Genomic DNA, 18220 nt, shown 5'->3' on the forward strand with positions numbered 1-18220 from the left:
TCGGCCATGTTGATGGCCTTACACTCTCCTTTTGGATTCTCTTCTGTATTGCTTGGAAGAGTACTAGGAGGGAGTTCAGTAACTTTCTTACTCAGCTGACCCACTTGTGCCTCCAAGTTTCTAATGGAGGACCTTGTTTCAGTCATGAAACTTTGAGTGGTTTTGATTAGATCAGAGACCATGGTTGCTAAGTCAGAGTGGCTCTGCTTAGAATTCTCTGTCTATTGCTGAGAAGATGATGGAAAAGGCGTGCCATTGCTAAACCTGTTTCTTCTACCATTATTGTTATTGAAACCTTGTTGAGGTCTCTGTTGATCCTTCCATGAGAGATTTGGATGATTTCTCCATAAAGGATTATAAGTGTTTCCATAGGGTTCTCCCATGTAATTCACCTCTTCCATTGATGGGTTCTCAGGATCATAAGCTTCTTCTTCAGATGAAGCGTCCTTAGTACTGCCTGGTGCAGCTTGCATTCCAGACAGACTTTGAGAAATCATATTGACTTGCTAAGTCAATATTTTGTTCTGAGCCAATATGGCATTCAGAGTATCAATCTCAAGAACTCCTTTCTTCTGGTTCGTCCCATTGTTCACAGGATTCCTTTCAGAAATGTACATGAATTGGTTATTTGCAACCATTTCAATGAGTTCTTGAGCTTCTGCAGGCGTCTTCTTCAGATGAAGAGATCCTCCAGCAGAGCTGTCCAATGACATCTTGGACAGTTCAGACAGACCATCATAGAAGATACCTATGATGCTCCATTCAGAAAGAATGTTATAAGGACACTTTCTGATCAATTGTTTGTATCTTTCCCAAGTTTCATAGAGGGATTCACCTTCCTTCTGTCTGAAGGTTTGGACTTCCACTCTAAGCTTACTCAATTTTTGAGGTGGAAAAAACTTTGTCAAAAAGGCATTGACTAGCTTTTCCCAAGAGTTCAGGCTTTTTTTAGGTTGTGAGTCCAACCATATCCTAGCTCTGTCTCTTACAGCAAAAGGGAATAGCATAAGTCTGTAGACCTCAGGGTCAACCCCATTGGTCTTGACAGTGTCACAGATTTGCAAGAATTCAGCTAAAAACTGATGAGGATCTTCCAATGGAAGTCCATGGAACTTGCAATTCTGTTGCATTAGAGAAACTAATTGAGGCTTAAGCTCAAAGTTGTTTGCTCTAATGGCAGGGATAGAGATGCTTCTCCCATAGAAGTCGGGAGTAGGTGCAATAAAGTCACCCAGCACCTTCCTTGCATTGTTGGCATTGTTGTTGTTTTCGGCTGCCATGTCTTCTTCTTGTTTGAAGATTTCTGTTAGGTCCTCTACAGAGAGTAGTGCTTTAGCTTCTCTTAGCTTTCGCTTCAAGGTCCTTTCAGGTTCAGGGTCAGCCTCAACAAGAATGCTTTTGTCTTTGCTGCTACTCATATGAAAGAGAAGGGAACAAGAAAATATGGAATTCTCTATGTCATAGTATAGAGATTCCTTGAGATGTCAGAGGAAAAGAAGAATAGAAGGAGGAGGTAGAAGAAGAAGAATTTGAACTTATCAAGAGAGATAGAGTTCGAATTGTTGAGAGTGGAGGAGTGTTAGTCCTTAAATAGAAGGATGTGAGAAGAGGGGAAGAATTTTCAAAAGTAAATTAAAAGATTTTGAAGAAATTTTGAAAAATTGAAGAATGATTTTCGAAAATTAAAGTTGGGAAAGAAATAAAGTGATTTTTGAAAAAGATTTTTGAAAGTAGAAATCAAAAAGATATGATTGAAAAGTTATGGTTTTAAAAAGATATGATTTTTAAAATTAATGACTTGGCTAACAAGAAATTTAAAAGATATGATTCAGACATTAAACCTTTCTCAACAGAAAAGGCAACATACTTGAAATGTTTGAATCAAATCATTAATTGTTAGCAAGTATTTTTGAAAATGGAGAGAAATTGATTTTGAAAATATATGATTGAAAAGACATGATTTGAAAAAGATTTGATTTTGAAAAATTATGGAAACTTGAAAAAAATCTGAATTAAAAACAAAATCTTCCCTCTTGTGCCATCTTGGCGTTAAACGCCCAGAATGGTATCCATTCTGGCGTTTGACGACCAAAACTCTACCCTTTTGGGCGTTAAACGCCCAGCCAGGCACCTTGGCTGGCGTTTAAACGCCAGTTTTCCTTCCTCACTGGGTGTTTTGAATGCCCAGCTTTTTCTATGTAATTCCTATGCTATGTGTTCTGAATCTTCAATTCTCTGTATTATTGACTTGAAAAGACACATTTAAAAATTTTTTTGAATTTTTAATGATGAGGAATAATCAAAATGCCACTAAGATCAAATAAACAATGCATGCAAGACACCAAACTTAGAAGTTTGTATACTATTGACACTAACAAATTGAGAATGCATATGAGAAACAACAAAACACTCAAGACAAGAGAATTTAAAGATCAGAGCAAGGAAATCATCAAGAACAACTTGAAGATCAATGAAGACCATAATGCATGTAATTTTCAAAAATTAGAAGAATAAAGACATGCAATTGACACCAAACTTAAAATTAGACACTAGACTCAAACAAGAAACATAAAATTATTTTTGGTTTTATGATTTTATAATTTTTTTGGATTTTTTCGAAAATTATATGGAAAAGAAAATAAAGAGATTTAAAATTTTTAATAAGAATTCCAGGAATCATGCAATGTTAGTCTAAAGATTTAGTTTAAAGAAATTAGACATGGCTAGCCAAGCTTCAGCAGGACATTACATTCAACAGCTAAATTGATGAGAATCAATAAGCTTTTGTGATGATAAGAACATCACCTTGAAACTCTAAAATTCATTCTTAAAAATTCTGAAGAAAAGATGCCTAATCTAAACAACAAGATGAACCGTCAGTTGTCCAAACTCGAACAATCCCCGGCAACGGCGCTAAGGTGGATTCATTCCTTGTTCTTATTTCTTTCTGCTTTTCGGTTTTTATGTTGTGTTCATTTATGTTTTGTGTCTCTACTTCATGATCATTTAGTAACTATGTCTTAAAGCTATGAATAATTCCATTAATCCTTCACCTTTCTTAAATGGAAAATGTTTCTAATTCAAAAAGAACAAGAAGTACATGAATTTCGAATTTATCCTTGAATTTAGTTTAATTATATTGATGTGGTGACAATACTTTTTGTTTTCTGAATGAATGCTTGAACAGTGCATATTTTTGATCTTGTTGTTTATGAATGTTAAAACTGTTGGCTCTTGAAAGAATGATGAACAAAGAGAAATGTTATTGATAATCTGAAAAATCAATGAAATTGATTCTTGAAGCAAGAAAAAGCAGTGAAAAAGAAAAGGCTTGCGAAAAAAAAAATAGAAAGAAAAAGAAAAAGCAAGCAGAAAAAGCCAATAGCCCTTAAAACCAAAAGGCAAGGGTAAAAAGGATCCAAGGCTTTGAGCATCCTAAGCGGCTAAATCAAGCTGTCCCTAACCATGTGCTTGTGTCATGAAGGTCCAAGTGAAAAGCTTGAGACTGAGTGGTTAAAGTTGTGATCCCAAGCAAAAAGAGTGTGCTTAAGAGCTCTGGACACCACTAACTGGGGACTTTAGCAAAGCTAAGTCACAATCTGAAAAGGTTCACCCAGTTATGTGTTTGTGGCATTTATGTATCTGGTGGTAATACTGGAAAACAAAGTGCTTAGGGCCACGGCCAAGACTCATAAAAGTAGCTGTGTTCAAGAATCAACATACTTAACTAGGAGAATCAATAACACTATCCGAAATTCTAAGTTCCTAGAGAAGCCAATCATTCTAAACTTCAAAGGAAAAAGTGAGATGTCAAAACTGTTCAGAAGCAAAAAGCTACAAGTCCCGCTCATCTAATTATGATTAATATTCATTGATATTCTGGAATTTATAGTATATTCTCTTCTTTTTATCCTAATTGATTTTCAGTTGCTTGGGGACAAGCAACAATTTAAGTTTGGTGTTGTGATGAGCGCATAATTTATACGCTTTTTGGCATTGTTTTTAGGTAGTTTTTTGTAAGTTCAAGCTACTTTTAGGGATGTTTTCATTAGTTTTTATGTTAAATTCACATTTCTGGGCTTTGCTATGAGTTTGTGTGTTTTTCTGTAATTTCATGTAATTTCTGGCTGAAATTGAGGGACTTGAGCAAAACTCTGAAAAAGGCTGACAAAAGGACTGCTGATGCCGTTGGAATCTGACATCCCTGCATACAAAATGGATTTTCTGGAGCTACAGAACTCCAAATGGCGCACTCTTAATGGCGTTGGAAAGTAGACATCCAGAGCTTTCCAGCAATATATAATAGTCCATACTTCATTCGGGAATTGACGACGTAAAGTGGCGCTCAACGCCAAGTACATGCTACTGTCTGGAGTCAAACGCCAGAAACACGTCACGACCCGGAGTTGAACGCCAGAAACACGCTATAACTCAGCGTTCAACTCCAAAGGAAGCCTCAGCTCGTGGATAGATCAAGCTCAGCCCAAACACACACCAAGTGGGCCCCGGAAGTGAATTTATGCATCAATTACTTACCTCTGTAAACCCTAGTAGCTAGTTTAGTATAAATAAGACTTTTTACTAGTGTATTAGTCGTCTTTTGATCACGTTTCATCTTTGGTCTCAGTTTTGTTTTATTCCTCATCTTAGGCGGCCATTGATCATGTTTTGGGGGGGGGGGGGGGCTGGCCATTCGGCCATGCCTGAACCTTTCACTTATGTATTTTCAACGGTGGAGTTTCTATACACCATAGATTAAGGGTGTGGAGCTCTGCTGTACCTAAAGTTTAAATACAATTACTATTATTTTCTATTCAATTCTCTTTTATTCTTATTCCAAGATATACGTTGCACTTCAACTTGATGAATGTGATGATCCGTGACACTCATCATCATTCTCACCTATGAACGCGCGTGACTGACAACCACTTCCGTTCTACCTTAGGCCGGGCGCATATCTCTTAGATTCCCCAACAGAATCTTCGTGGTATAAGCTAGATAGATGGCGGCATTCATGGGAATCCGGAAAGTCTAACCTTGTCTGTGGTATTCCGAGTAGGATTCCGGGAATCCAGAAAGTCTAACCTTGTCTGTGGTATTCCGAGTAGGATTCTGGGATTGAATGACTATGACGAGCTTCAAACTCCTGAAGGCTGGGCATTAGTGACAGACGCAAAAGAATCAAGGGATTCTATTCCAACCTGATTGAGAACCGACAGATGATTAGCCGTGCTGTGACAGAGCATAGGACCATTTTCACTGAGAGGATGGGATGTAGCCATTGACAACGATGATTTCCTACATACAGCTTGCAATGGAAAGGAGTAAGAAGGATTGGATGAATGTAATAAGAAAGTAGAGATTCGAGAGGAGCACAGCATCTTCATAGGCCTATCTGAAATTCCCACCATGGAATTATATGAGTAACTATTTACTATTTTATTTTCTGTTTATTATTTATTTTCGAACTTATCATAAACCATTTAATCTGCCTAACTGAGATTTACAAGGTGACCATAGCTTGCTTCATACTAACAATCTCCGTGGGATCGACCCTTACTCACGTAAGGTATTACTTGGACGACCCAGTGCACTTGCTGGTTAGTTGAACGGAGTTGTGAGATTCTCTAACAGTGCTTGTAACTCTTTTGGTCCAACAACAACACTAAGCTGTTGGTGCCATTACCAGGGATTATTAAGATCCCAATTCATCATACCATAATCTCTTTGGGGTATTTAATTATAGCTGCCAACATCATGGGAAAAATAATAGATCACAATTTCGTGCACCAAGTTTTTGGCGCCATTGCCGGGGATTGTTCGAGTATGGACAACTGACGGTTCATCCTGTTGCTCAGATTAGGTAATTTTCTTTTTATTTTCTTTTCAAAAAGTTTTCAAAATTTTTCTCTTATTTTCGTTTTTCTAAAGAATATTTTCGAAAAAAATTTATAAAAATACAAAAAAATTAGAAAATCATAAAAAACAAAAATATTTTGTGTTTCTTGTTTGAGTCTGGAGTCAATTTTTAAGTTTGGTGTCAATTGCATGTTTTAAAAATTTTACTTGCATTTTTCAAAAATTCCATGCATTCATAGTGTTCTTCATGATCTTCAAGTTGTTCTTGACAAGTCTGCTTGTTTGATCTTGATGTTTTCTTACTTTGTGTTGTTTGTTGTTTCTCATATGCATTTTTCGTTTGTTAGAGTCCATGCATTAAAGATTTCTAAGTGTAGTATCTTGCATGTTTTCTTTGCATTAAAAATTTTTCAAAAATATGTTCTTGATGTTCATCATGATCTTCAAAGTGTTCTTGGTGTTCATCTTGACATTCATAGTGTTCTTGCATGCATCTTGTGTTTTGATCCAAAATTTTTATGTTTTTCTCTCTCACCTTTAAAAATTCAAAAAAAAAATTATCTTTTCCTTATTTTTCTCACAATTTTCGAAAATTTGAGTTGACTCAGTCAAAAATTTTCAAAATTAGTTGTTTCTTACAAGTCAAGTCAAATTTTCAATTTTAAAAATCTTATCTTTTCAAAATCTTTTTCAAAAATTATATCTTTTTCATTCCTTTTTTCTATTTTTTGAAAATTTCAAAAATCTTTTTCAAATTTTTTTTCAAAATCTTTTTCTTATCTTTATATCATATTTTTGAAATTACACTAACAATTAATGTGATTGATTCAAAAATTTGAAGTTTGTTACTTTCTTGTTAAGAAAGGTTCAATCTTTAAGTTCTAAAATCATATCTTTTAGTTTCTTGTTAGTTAAGTAATTTTAAAAATTAAATATTTTTCAAAAATATCTTATCTAACTTCTTATCTTCTTATCTTTTCAAATTTGATTTTAATATCTTTTTCAACTAACTCTTTGACTTTGTGTTTGTTTCTTATCTTTTTCAAAACCACCTAACTACTTTTCCCTCTTCAATTTTCGAAAATACCTCTCTCTTTTTCAAAAATTCTTTGTTTTAAATTTTTATTTTAATCATATCTTATCTTTAAATTTCAAAATTACTAACTCCTTTTCAAAAATTAATTTTCGAATTCTCCCTCTCTTTTCTTATTCTATTTAATTATTTATTTACTAACACTTCTCTTTACCTCTCTTAATCTAAAAATCCGAACCCATTCTTCTTCACTCTTCTCCCCTTTCTTTTTCTACTAACATAAAGGAATCTCTATACTGTGATATAGAGGATTCCTCTTTCTTTTCTTGTTTTCTTCGCTTTCATATGAGCAGGAACAAGGACAAAAGCATTCTTGTTGAAGCTGATCCTGAACCTGAAAGGACTTTGAAGAGGAAACTCAGAGAAGCTAAATTACAACAATCCAGAAGTAACCTTTCAGAAATTTTCGAACAAGAGAAGGAGATGGCAGCCGAACCCAATAATGATAATGCAAGAAGGATGCTTGGTGACTTTACCAAACCAACGTCCAAATTTGATGGAAGAAGCATCTCCATTCCTGCCATTGGAGCCAACAATTTTGAGCTTAAGCCTCAACTAGTTGCTTTAATGCAACAGAACTGCAAGTTTTATGGACTTCCATCTGAAGATCCTTACCAGTTTTTAACTGAGTTCTTGCAGATTTGTGAGACTGTTAAGACGAATGGAGTTGATCCTGAAGTCTACAAGACTCATGCTTTTCCCTTTTGCTGTAAGAGACAGAGCTAGAATATGGTTGGATTCACAACCTAAGGATAGCCTGGACTCCTGGGATAAGCTGGTCACAGCCTTCTTGGATAAATTCTTTCCTCCTCAAAAGTTGAGCAAGCTTAGAGTGGATGTTAAGACCTTCAAACAAAAAGATGGTGAATCCCTCTAAGAAGCTTGGGAAAGATACAAGCAATTGACCAAAAGGTGTCCATCTGACATGTTTTCAGAATGGACCATATTAGATATATTCTATTCTGGTCTATCTGAGTTTTTGAAAATGTCATTGGACCATTCTGCAGGTGGATCTATCCACCTAAAGAAAACAACTGCAGAAGCTCAAGAACTCATTGACATGGTTGCAAATAACCAATTCATGTACACTTTTGATAGGAATTCCGTGAATAATGGGACGCCTCAGAGGAAGGGAGTTCTTGAAATTGATACTCTGAATGCCATATTGGCTCAGAACAAAGTGTTAACTCAGCAAGTTAACATGATTTCTCAAAGTCTGAATGGATGGGAAAATGCATCCAACAGTACTAAAGAGGCAGCTTCTGAAGAAGCTTATGATCCTGAGAACCCTGTAATAGCAGAGGTAAATTACATGGGTGAACCTTATGGAAACACCTATATTTCATCATGGAGAAATCATCCAAATTTCTCATGGAAGGATCAACAGAAGCCTTAACAAGGCTTTAACAATGGTGGACGCAATAGGCTGAGCAATAGCAAGCCTTTTCCATCATCTTCTCAGCAACAGACAGAGAATTCTGAACAAAACACTTCTAATTTAGCCAATCTAGTCTCTGATCTGTCAAAGGCCACTTTCAGTTTCATGAGTGAAACAAGATCCTCCATCAGAAATCTGGAGGCACAAGTGGGCCAGCTGAGTAAGAAAGTCATTGAAACTCCTCCCAGTATTCTCCCAAGCAATACAGAAGAGAATCCAAAAGGAGAGTGCAAAGCCATTGATGTAATCAATATGGCCGAATGCACAAGGGAGGAGAAGGACGAAAATCCTAGTGAGGAAGACCTCCTGGGACGTCTCTCAAGCAAGAAGGAATTTCCTATTAAGGATCCAAAGGAATCTGAGGCTCATATAGAGACCATAGAGATTCCATTAAATCTCCTTCTGCCATTCATGAGCTCTGAAGACTATTCTTCCTCTGAGGAGGATGAAGATGTGACTGGAGAACAAGTTGCTCAATATTTAGGAGCTATCATAAAGCTGAATGCCAAGTTGTTTGGTAATGAGACTTGGGAAAGTGAACCTCCCTTGCTCATTAGTGAACTAGATACCTGAATTCAGCAAATTTTACCTCAAAAGAAACAAGATCCTGGCAAGTTCTTAATACCTTGTACCATAGGCACATTGACCTTTGAAAAAGCTCTATGTGATCTGGGGTCAGGGATAAATCTTATGCCACTCTCTGTAATGGAGAAGCTGGGGATCATTGAGGTACAACCTGCCTTGTTCTCAATACAATTGGCAGACAAGTCATTAAGACAAGCTTATGGAGTAGTAGAGGACGTGTTAGTAAAGGTTGAAGGCCTTTACATCCCTGCTGATTTCATAATCTTAGACACTAGGAAGGAAGAGGATGAGTGTATCATCCTTGGAAGACCTTTCCTAGCCACAGCAGGAGCTGTGATAGATGTCAACAGAGGTGAATTAGTCCTTCAATTGAATGGGGACTACCTTGTGTTTAAGACACATGGCCATCCCTCTGTGACAAAAGAGAGTGAGCATGAAGAGCTTCTTTCAGTTCAGAGTCAAGAAGAGCCCCCACAGTCAAACTCTAAGTTTGGTGTTGGGAGGCCCAACCAAACACTAAGTTTGGTGTTAAGACCCCATATCCAAACTCTAAGTTTGGTGTTGGGACTATACAACATTGACCTGATCATCTTGTGGCTCCATGAGAGCCCACTGTCAAGCTAATGACATTAAAAGAGCGCTTGTTGGGAGGCAACCCAATTTTATTTATCTAAATTTTATTTTATTGTTATTTTGTGTTTTATTAGGTACATGATCATGTGGAGTCACGAAAATATATATATATAAATTAAAAATAGAATCAAAAACAGCAGAAGAAAAATCACACCCTGGAGGAAGGACAGACTGGCGTTCAACGCCAGTAAGGAGCATCTGGCTGGAATTCAACGCCAGAATAGAGCATGAATCTGGTGCTGAACGCCAGAAATAAGCAACATTCTGGCGTTTGAACGCCAGGAATGTGCCTTGAGAAAAGCTGGCGCTGAACGCCAGTAACAAGCATGGAACTGGCGTTCAACGCCAGAAACATGCTACACATGGGCGTTGAACGCCCAGAACATGCTACACATGGGCGTTGAACGCCCAGAACGTGCATCACCTCGGCGTTTTAACGCCAGAATGGTATGCAAAGGCATTTTGCAAGCCCATTTGGTGCAGGGATGTAATTCCTTGACACCTCAGGATCTGTGGACCCCACAGGATCACCTCAGGATCTGTGAACCCTACAGGATCATCTCAGGATCTGTGGATCCCACAGGATCCCCACCTAACATATTCCCACCTTACCTCCTAATCCTATAACGCTCTTCCCCATGTCACACTTCCCAACAACTTCAATCTCTCTTCCCAATTACCCCCTTCACCACTCACATCCATCCACTCTTCCCCATAAACCCCACCTACCTTCAAAATTCAAAAACACTTTCCCACCCAAACCCACCCTAAATGGCCGAACCTACCCTCTCCCATTTTCCTATATAATCCCCTCCATTCCACTTCATTTTCACACAACACAACCCCCTCTTCCATACCTTGGCCGAAACACCATCTCCTCAATCTCCTCCATATTTTCTTTTTTTTTCTTCTTATCTTCTTTCTTCTCTTGCTCGAGGGCGAGCAATATTTTAAGTTTGGTGTGGTCAAAGCATAAACTTTTTGTTTTTCCATTACCATCAATGGCACCTAAGGCCGGAGAATCCTCTAGAAAAGGAAAAGGGAAGACAAAAGCTTCCACCTCCGAGTCATGGGAGATGGAAAGATTCATCTCCAAAAGCCATCAAGACCACTTCTATGATGTTGTGGCAAAGAAGAAGGTGATCCCTGAGGTCCCTTTCAAGCTCAAGAAAAATGAGTATTCGGAGATCCGACATGAGATCCGAAGAAGAGGTTGGGAAGTCCTAACCAACCCCATGCAACAAGTCGGAATCTTAATGGTTCAAGAGTTCTATGCCAATGCATGGATCACTAGGAACCATGATCAAAGTATGAACTCGAGTCCAAAGAATTATCTCACAATGGTTCGGGGGAAATACTTAGATTTTAGTCCGGAAAATGTGAGGTTGGCGTTCCACTTGCCCATGATACAAGGAGATGTACGCCCCTACACTAGAAGGGTCAACTTTAATCAAAGGTTGGACCAAGTCCTAATGGACATATGTGTGGAAGGAGCTCAATGGAAAAGAGACTCCAAAGGCAAGCCAGTTCAACTAAGAAGACTGGACCTCAAGCCTGTGGCTAGAGGATGGTTGGAGTTCATTCAACGCTCCATTATTCCCACTAGCAACCGATCTGAAGTTACTGTGGATCGGGCCATCATGATTCATAGCATCATGATTGGAGAGTGATACGTAAAAATTAGATTTCACGTATGACCGGCAAGTATACCGGGTCGTATCAAGTAGTAAAACTCACTTAGAGTGAGGTCGATCCCACGGAGATTGGTAGATTAAGCAACTTTAGTTAAATGGTAGATTTAGTTAAGCGAATAAGATTTTGATTTTGTGATTAATGTAACTTTTGAACATAAGTGCAGGAATTTAAATTGCAAGGAATTTAAGAACAGGACAATAGAAATAAAATGGAAGTAAATGATGAAAACTTAAAGTGCAAGATACTTAAATGACATCAAAGATAAATTGCTAGGAATTAAAGGTTGCAGAAATTTAAAGAGCATAAGAGCAAGAGCAAGAAATAAAGAGACAGAATGTAGATGACAAGAAAAATAAATTGCAAGAATGTAAAGGGAGATGGGGTGATGGGTATTCAAACAACTAATAAGCAAAAGAAATAAGAATTGATGGTAGAGAAGATCATTAGGGATCAGAGATGTTAGTTTTCATGAATTGATGTTAGTCAAATTCCTCTCAATCATGGGTATAGATCTATGGCAAGTGGGTGATTGAACCCCAATCTCTTGGTGATTCAATCTCTCTCAACATAGCCAATTGCCACTCTCGTGATCTAATTGTTCATGAGAAGAGATGAAGCTCATATATTATCCAGCCACACAATTTCTATAATCTCAACCAAGGAGAGTTACATCTCACATACTAACCAAGGTATATTGATTAAAGAAATCATGAAAGGATGAACTCTAAACTGAATTATGTGGCTCATTCCTCAAATTTACCACATAATTCATGTAGATTAACCCCTCTCTCGATGGTGGTTGAATCTATGAAGAGCAAGAGTTCCCTCTTTAGATCAACCACTAGAATTGAGGAGGAATGATGGGTTCATCAATCCATTCCAACAACAGAGCTCCTCCCCCTAATGAAAGTGGGGTTTAGTGAGTCATTGCTCCAAATTCAACAACAATTGCCATAAACAAGAATTAAACTAAGTGTAAAGGAAGAAGAAGAAGAAGAATGAAGTGCTTAAAACTTGAAATGAAGAAGAAAAATTCCAATAGAAAACCAAAGATGACTTTCCGGGAGAGTACCCGGAAGTTCTAACAAAAGCCAAGTACAAGTGCTAAAAGTGTATAAAAATTCTAAGTGTCAAAAAGTATTCAAAAGTGTAAAAGTCCCCCACAAGTACATCAATCTCTTCTATTTATACTACTCTAAAACTCTTCCAAAGATCTTCAATTGGTTTAGCAATATGGGCTTCTCTTTGTTGAATTCTTGGCTCAATTGAAGAAGTTGTTGGCCTTTGTGATGAATAGGGAAGCAAAGCAAGTTGGCACCAATTCTGGCCCATTGAGGGGCGTTGTTGGCAATAACTCAGGCCTTAGTGCACGTTGGCAACGTGCATGCCAATTTCTTGGAAGTGAGTTTGAGACTTGGGCGTTGCTAGCCCAAGTTGTTGCAACAACTTGCTCTTTCTCTTTTTGGCCTTACTTTCATGCTAAATGTAGCCCAGAATTTGAGTGTCAACCTTCAGCTTCAATATGGACTATTATACATCATTGGAAAGCTCTTGATGTCTATTTTCTAATGCCATTGGAATCACCTCAATTGGACTTTCCTAGCTCAAGTTATGGCTCCTCAAAGAAGGTAAGGTCAAGCTGCCAAGTTGTTGCCAAGTTGTTGTGAATAACGCACCCTCAACCCCAAGTTAGCAACGTGCTCGAGCATCACTCTCCCAAGGCAAGGACTTGAGGCTGGCGTTGTTGCAAAACACGCCCCCTTTGTGCACGTTGGCAACGTGCTCGATCCCACATCCAAGGATCATCTCTAGCTCCCTTGAATTTCATTTCATGTTCTTGTTTTTAGGGCCTAAAGATGACTCTGGTTTGGCTTCAATCTTGTGCTCCACCATGGACTATTATATATGGTTGGAAAGCTCTGAATGTTAGCTTTCCAACGCAACTGGAAGTACTCAATTTGGATCTCTGTAGCTCAAGATATCTTCCATTGAAGTGGACATGTTCAGGCTGCCTTGTTTTGGTAAGTTGGCGTTGGCAACGCCCATCTAGCGTTGGCAACGTGAGTGGTGCGGCATTTGGGCGTTTGGAACGCGGTTGGTGCGCCATTGGGCGTTTAGCAGCCTGGTTGGTGCGCCATTGGGCGTTTGGCAGCCTGGTTGGTGCGCCATTGGGCGTTTGGCAGCCTGGTTGGTGCGCCATTGGGCGTTTGGCAACTTGGCTGGCACCAAAACTTGGTGCCTAGCCAAGCTTTCTTGTGTGGCGTTGGCAACGCCATTCTTGAGTTGGCAACGCCAGCTCCTTTTCTTCCAGGGCTCCATTTGTTGCTTGGTTGTGTGGCGTTGGCAACGCCCATCTTGAGTTGGCAATGCCAGCTCCTTTTCTTCCAGGGCCAAGCTTGATTGTTTGGCGTTGTTAGCCTGCGTTGTCCTCAAAAACGCCCCTCATTTCTAGGCTGGCAACGTGCTCGAGGCTCCAAATCCAGGGCCAAGTTCCTTGTGTGGGCGTTGGCAGCGCCAGCTTCAAGTTGGCAACGCCAACTTTGCTTCCTCCAGGGCCAAGTTCCTTGCTTGTGTCTTGTGTGTGGCGTTGGCAACTTGGTTCTAGAGTTGGCAACGCCAACCTTGCTTCCAGGGCCAAGTTCCTTGTGTGTGAGCGTTGGCAACTTGGTTCTAGAGTTGGCAACGCCAACTTTGCTTCCAGGGTTGCCAAGCTTGCTTGGTGGTTGTGTGTGGCGTTGGCAACGCCAATCTCAAGTTGGCAACGCCAACTTCTTGCCTTGGTTGCCTCCAGGACCAAGCTTGCCTTGTGTTGTGGAGTTGGCAACGCCAATCCCAAGTTGGCAACGCCAACTCCTTGCCTTGGTTGCCTCCAGGACCAAGCTTGCCTTGTGTTGTGGAGTTGGCAACGCCAATCCCAAGTTGGCAACGCCAACTCCTTGCCTTGGTTGCCTCCAGGACCAAGCTTGCCTTATGTTGTGGAGTTGGCAACGCCAATCCCAAGTTGGCAACGCCAACTTCTTGCCTTGGTTGCCTCCTTCTTGCTTCCATGCTTCCTTGTTTCATCACCTATCATCAACAAGGGAGATAGCTTCAAAGTCTTACCAATTCAAGCAATAAATTTCATGAGATTCATTCATACTCATTCATATATGCATTCCTTAAATCATTTGCATGAATTTGGCTAGAATTAACATGTTCCTTGATATCATCATGCATGGAAACAAAACTCATAAAAGGACTTGTTTATTTAGAGAAAATGAGTGAATTTAAACTAAAACTAACTAAACTAACTAACTAATAATGCAAATATGCATTTGCATCACAACACCAAACTTAAAGTATTGCTTGTCCTCAAGCAAAATATAAAGGACTTTGTCTCAAGAATTTAAGATGTAAGACTTGAATGTTCTCCCAGAGAGTAATTTCTCATTGAGCATGTTATCCTCACTTGTGTGGTCATAAATTTATTGTAATTGAACACAACTATTCAACTTTTTCAATTAAAATGCTTGCTTCACTACTAAATTGGTTAACTTCACTAGACTTCTTTCACACCTTAGCACATGATCCTTGAACCAATTTTTTTCTGCTTATTTCTTTTTCCTTCTTTTTTTTCTTTCCCTTTTTCTTTCAATTAAGCTCGAAATCTTGTCTTAAGGCGGCTCTTTAGCATAAGCTTTCAATCAACAATCCCAAACCAGTTGGTTCAAGTTGTTAAGTGTTGAGACACTCTTAAAGATTTGCTCACTCAAGCCTCTTTCCTTAACACATTCAGTCACAGGCATATAACATTGAAATTTTGTTTGGATAGTGGTGTCCAGCACCTCTTTGGGTTGCTAAATGTTCTGTTATAGAGCTACTCTTGATTGTGGGTTTTCAATCGATAATCCCGAGTTAGTTAACTCAAGTTACCGGGTGATGAAGCACCCCTCGGATTTACTAGCCCGAGTATGTCTCTTAACATCAATCACCACAGACACATATCCAACTTTTGTCATTGATGCCTAGCCTTTCATTCTTTGTATTCTATTTTCTTTATTGTCAAGGTTATTTGTGCTTTTACTGATAAAGCCCTTGTGATCCTTAACCAAACTAGTCTTGTATTAGCAAGCATTCTTTTGAATTTCTTGAACATTGCTTCTTTCACAATAAATATACTAACACTTTTCTTATGGGACAACATGATCCTTTTTAAGCTAGATTTCTCTCTGTTCTTGCTCAAACTACATCTTTTATTCCAATGACAAGTAAAAATATTAAAGACAAGCAACTATTCCAAATCTGTGAGTGGTGATGCATGGAATGGGCAACATAAAGATAATGCTTCAAAAAGAAAAAAAAAATGCATCCTAGAAGGTATACCATATTTCAGACATACATCTTCTTTATTTAAAACATAAAGAACATAAAGAAAAAATAAAGGAACTTCACCACCTTTAGTCTTCATGTCCCTTTTCCTTTGCTTGATTCTCCTTGCTTTCCTTTGCCCTTTGGATCTTGTTTCTTTTTGCTTCTTAGCTCTCCTTGTTGCTTTGTTGTTGAATCTCCCTTTGGATCTTCTTTCTTTTTGCTCCTCCTTTTCCCTTGTTGTTGTGTCGTTGCATCCCTCTCTTCTCTTTGCCAAATTCCTGAGCTTATCATTGTCTCCTGTAGCCTCTGTTGATTGAATCTCACCCTTGCTAGTTCTTGCTGTTCAAAAATCTTCCGAGCCTCATTAAAACATTTGATTTGTGGGTTGATCAATGGGGGTGTGGAACAGAGGTAACTAAGCTTTTCTTGGGTGCATATGTCATAGTCAAGTCTGTCCTTGTGCCTGGCTTCCTTGAACATTCTGTTTTCATTGAAATCTCTGTAGAGTGTTTCATGTCTAGCATCCAACCTATGGAGAAGTTCTCTTTGCTGAGCTTGCTCTATCCTTAGTTGAGCTTGTTCTTGTATCACTTTCTCCATGGCTTTTTCATGTTCCATAGCTGAATTGTTGATGGCTTCTTGCATCTTGGCATATTGTTCTTGTTGCAACTCCATCATGTGTGTTTGGTACTCATTTTGTTGGTTCATCCATTGAACTTGAACCCCTCTTTGTTGATCCATCAATTGCCAAAGGTCCCTTTGTTGTTGTGCTTGTTCCTCTTGGCTTCTTTGAATTTGTGAATATATTGCCCAGAAATCCCTTCCAAGGCGGCTTGGAGTTGGTTCATGTTCAAGGTGTGGGATTCATCCATTTCTTGAGGCTCCTCCTCTTGTCTTACTTCTTTTCTTTTCTTCCTTCTTGCTAAAGGTTGCCTTTCCAATTGGGTTGTGGTGATGAACTCCAACCTTTCTTTGGTAAGAGGTTTTCCAATAGAGACCAAATCAGTTTCTTCAAATTCTCCCAGAGGCACTCCAGCTTCTTCACATAGGCGCAGAATAGTACTAGGGTATCCTAGCCAGCTGTCCTGTTTGACCTTTTGAGCTATTTCAATGATGTTCTTGGCTATAATGTCTCCAACATTGATTTCCCCTCCTTTCATTATGCAATGGATCATTATAGCTCTATTCACCGTTACCTCAGAGTTATTTGAAGTAGAGATCAGTGACCTCCTCACTATGTCATGCCATCCTTTTGCTTGAGGTATGAGATCACCTCTCCGAAGTTTGAGTGGTCGGCCATGTGAATCCAATACCCAATCAGTGCCTATTCTGCACAAGTCACTCACCACATCCACATATCTTGGGTCATTTTCAACCCTTTCTTCATAGCTAGGTCGTTTGAACTGTTTGTGCTTGACCCTTAGCACCCTATTGATGGTGTCCGGGCTAAAATCAACATCCACACCTCTTACATAGCTCATGTATGGTTCTTCATCATCATATTCTCTTATCACATTAGTGAAGAACTCATGGATGAGAAGCATGCTTATTTCTTGAGGTTGGTCACAGAGAAGCTCCCATCCCCTTTTTCTGATTATTTTTTGTATCTCAGGGTATTCATCTTTTTTAAGCTTGAATGGTAGCTCTGGAACAACATCTTTGCTTGACATCCAACTAAAAATTCGCTCATTGTGTTGGATTTGAATCTTCTTTGATCAAATTCATCTTCTCTCCTATCCCTTGATGATGAGGCCATTGAGATTCACTTGCAAGATTGAATCTCCCCAACACCAAACTTAGATGAATGCTTGTCCTCAAGCATAAGGAAAATGATTGTGAATGAGAGAGATATGGGATAAGCACGGTGACTTAGAGAAGGTAGAAAATGATGGTGAAGGAGATTGAGTGTTTCGGTTATGTGAGAGATGTGATGCTTCAAGAGTTTTTGTTGGGTAAAGATGAGGTTCAAGGTTAGAATTTGTGAAACATGGAGTAGGTTGGAGGTTGAGTATGAGTTTCGGCTAGTGAAGTGAAAGTTGGTGGGTAGAAGAATGAATGATGAATGAATATGGTTGAAGTATTTAAAGTGAAAGTTGGTGGGAAGGCATTTAAGGCTCGGTCATGGCATGCTTCCTTGTGCACAATGCATGTTGATTTCTTTTTCCCCATGCACAAAGTTTAAAATTCATGTGACTACCCTTCCTTATGTATCCGTGATCTTTCTTCAAGATTCCCCATCATTTCTTTCCTTCTTTCATTATATGCTTCCAAGATTCTCCATCACTTCTTTCTTTCTTTCCTGCAACAAAATGCCAAAGGCTTGAGATTCTTAAAGTGACATTAATGGCTAAAAACTTATGATTATGTTCCTATACAAAATTGACTAAATTAGATTCCCTAATCTATTTTTTTAGCATTAATAATGCAAGTAAAGACACCAAACTTAGTTTGTGACTAAGTGTTCTATGGAATTAATTCCAAAGATAGCCACATCAAACTTAGTAATTTACCTACATTAAATGCTTTTTTTTTTCACGTTTTTTTTTTATTTTATTTTATTTTATAAC

The 18220-nt window shown here is 38.7% G+C and overlaps 2 non-coding genes across 2 annotated transcripts; one reads left to right on the forward strand and one right to left on the reverse strand.

Annotated features, from left to right (window-relative positions):
* Window positions 1-771: 771 nt before the first annotated feature.
* Window positions 772-875, forward strand: LOC130971885 (small nucleolar RNA R71). Its single transcript, XR_009083089.1, has one exon. It is a non-coding gene; the product is annotated as a small nucleolar RNA R71 (small nucleolar RNA).
* Window positions 876-7775: 6900 nt separating this feature from the next.
* On the reverse strand, window positions 7776-7879 carry LOC130971788 (small nucleolar RNA R71). The gene has a single exon (XR_009082998.1). It is a non-coding gene; the product is annotated as a small nucleolar RNA R71 (small nucleolar RNA).
* Window positions 7880-18220: the final 10341 nt, after the last annotated feature.

The sequence above is a fragment of the Arachis stenosperma genome, chromosome 3, assembly GCF_014773155.1.
Source record: "Arachis stenosperma cultivar V10309 chromosome 3, arast.V10309.gnm1.PFL2, whole genome shotgun sequence".
Classification (NCBI taxonomy): Eukaryota; Viridiplantae; Streptophyta; class Magnoliopsida; order Fabales; family Fabaceae; genus Arachis; species Arachis stenosperma.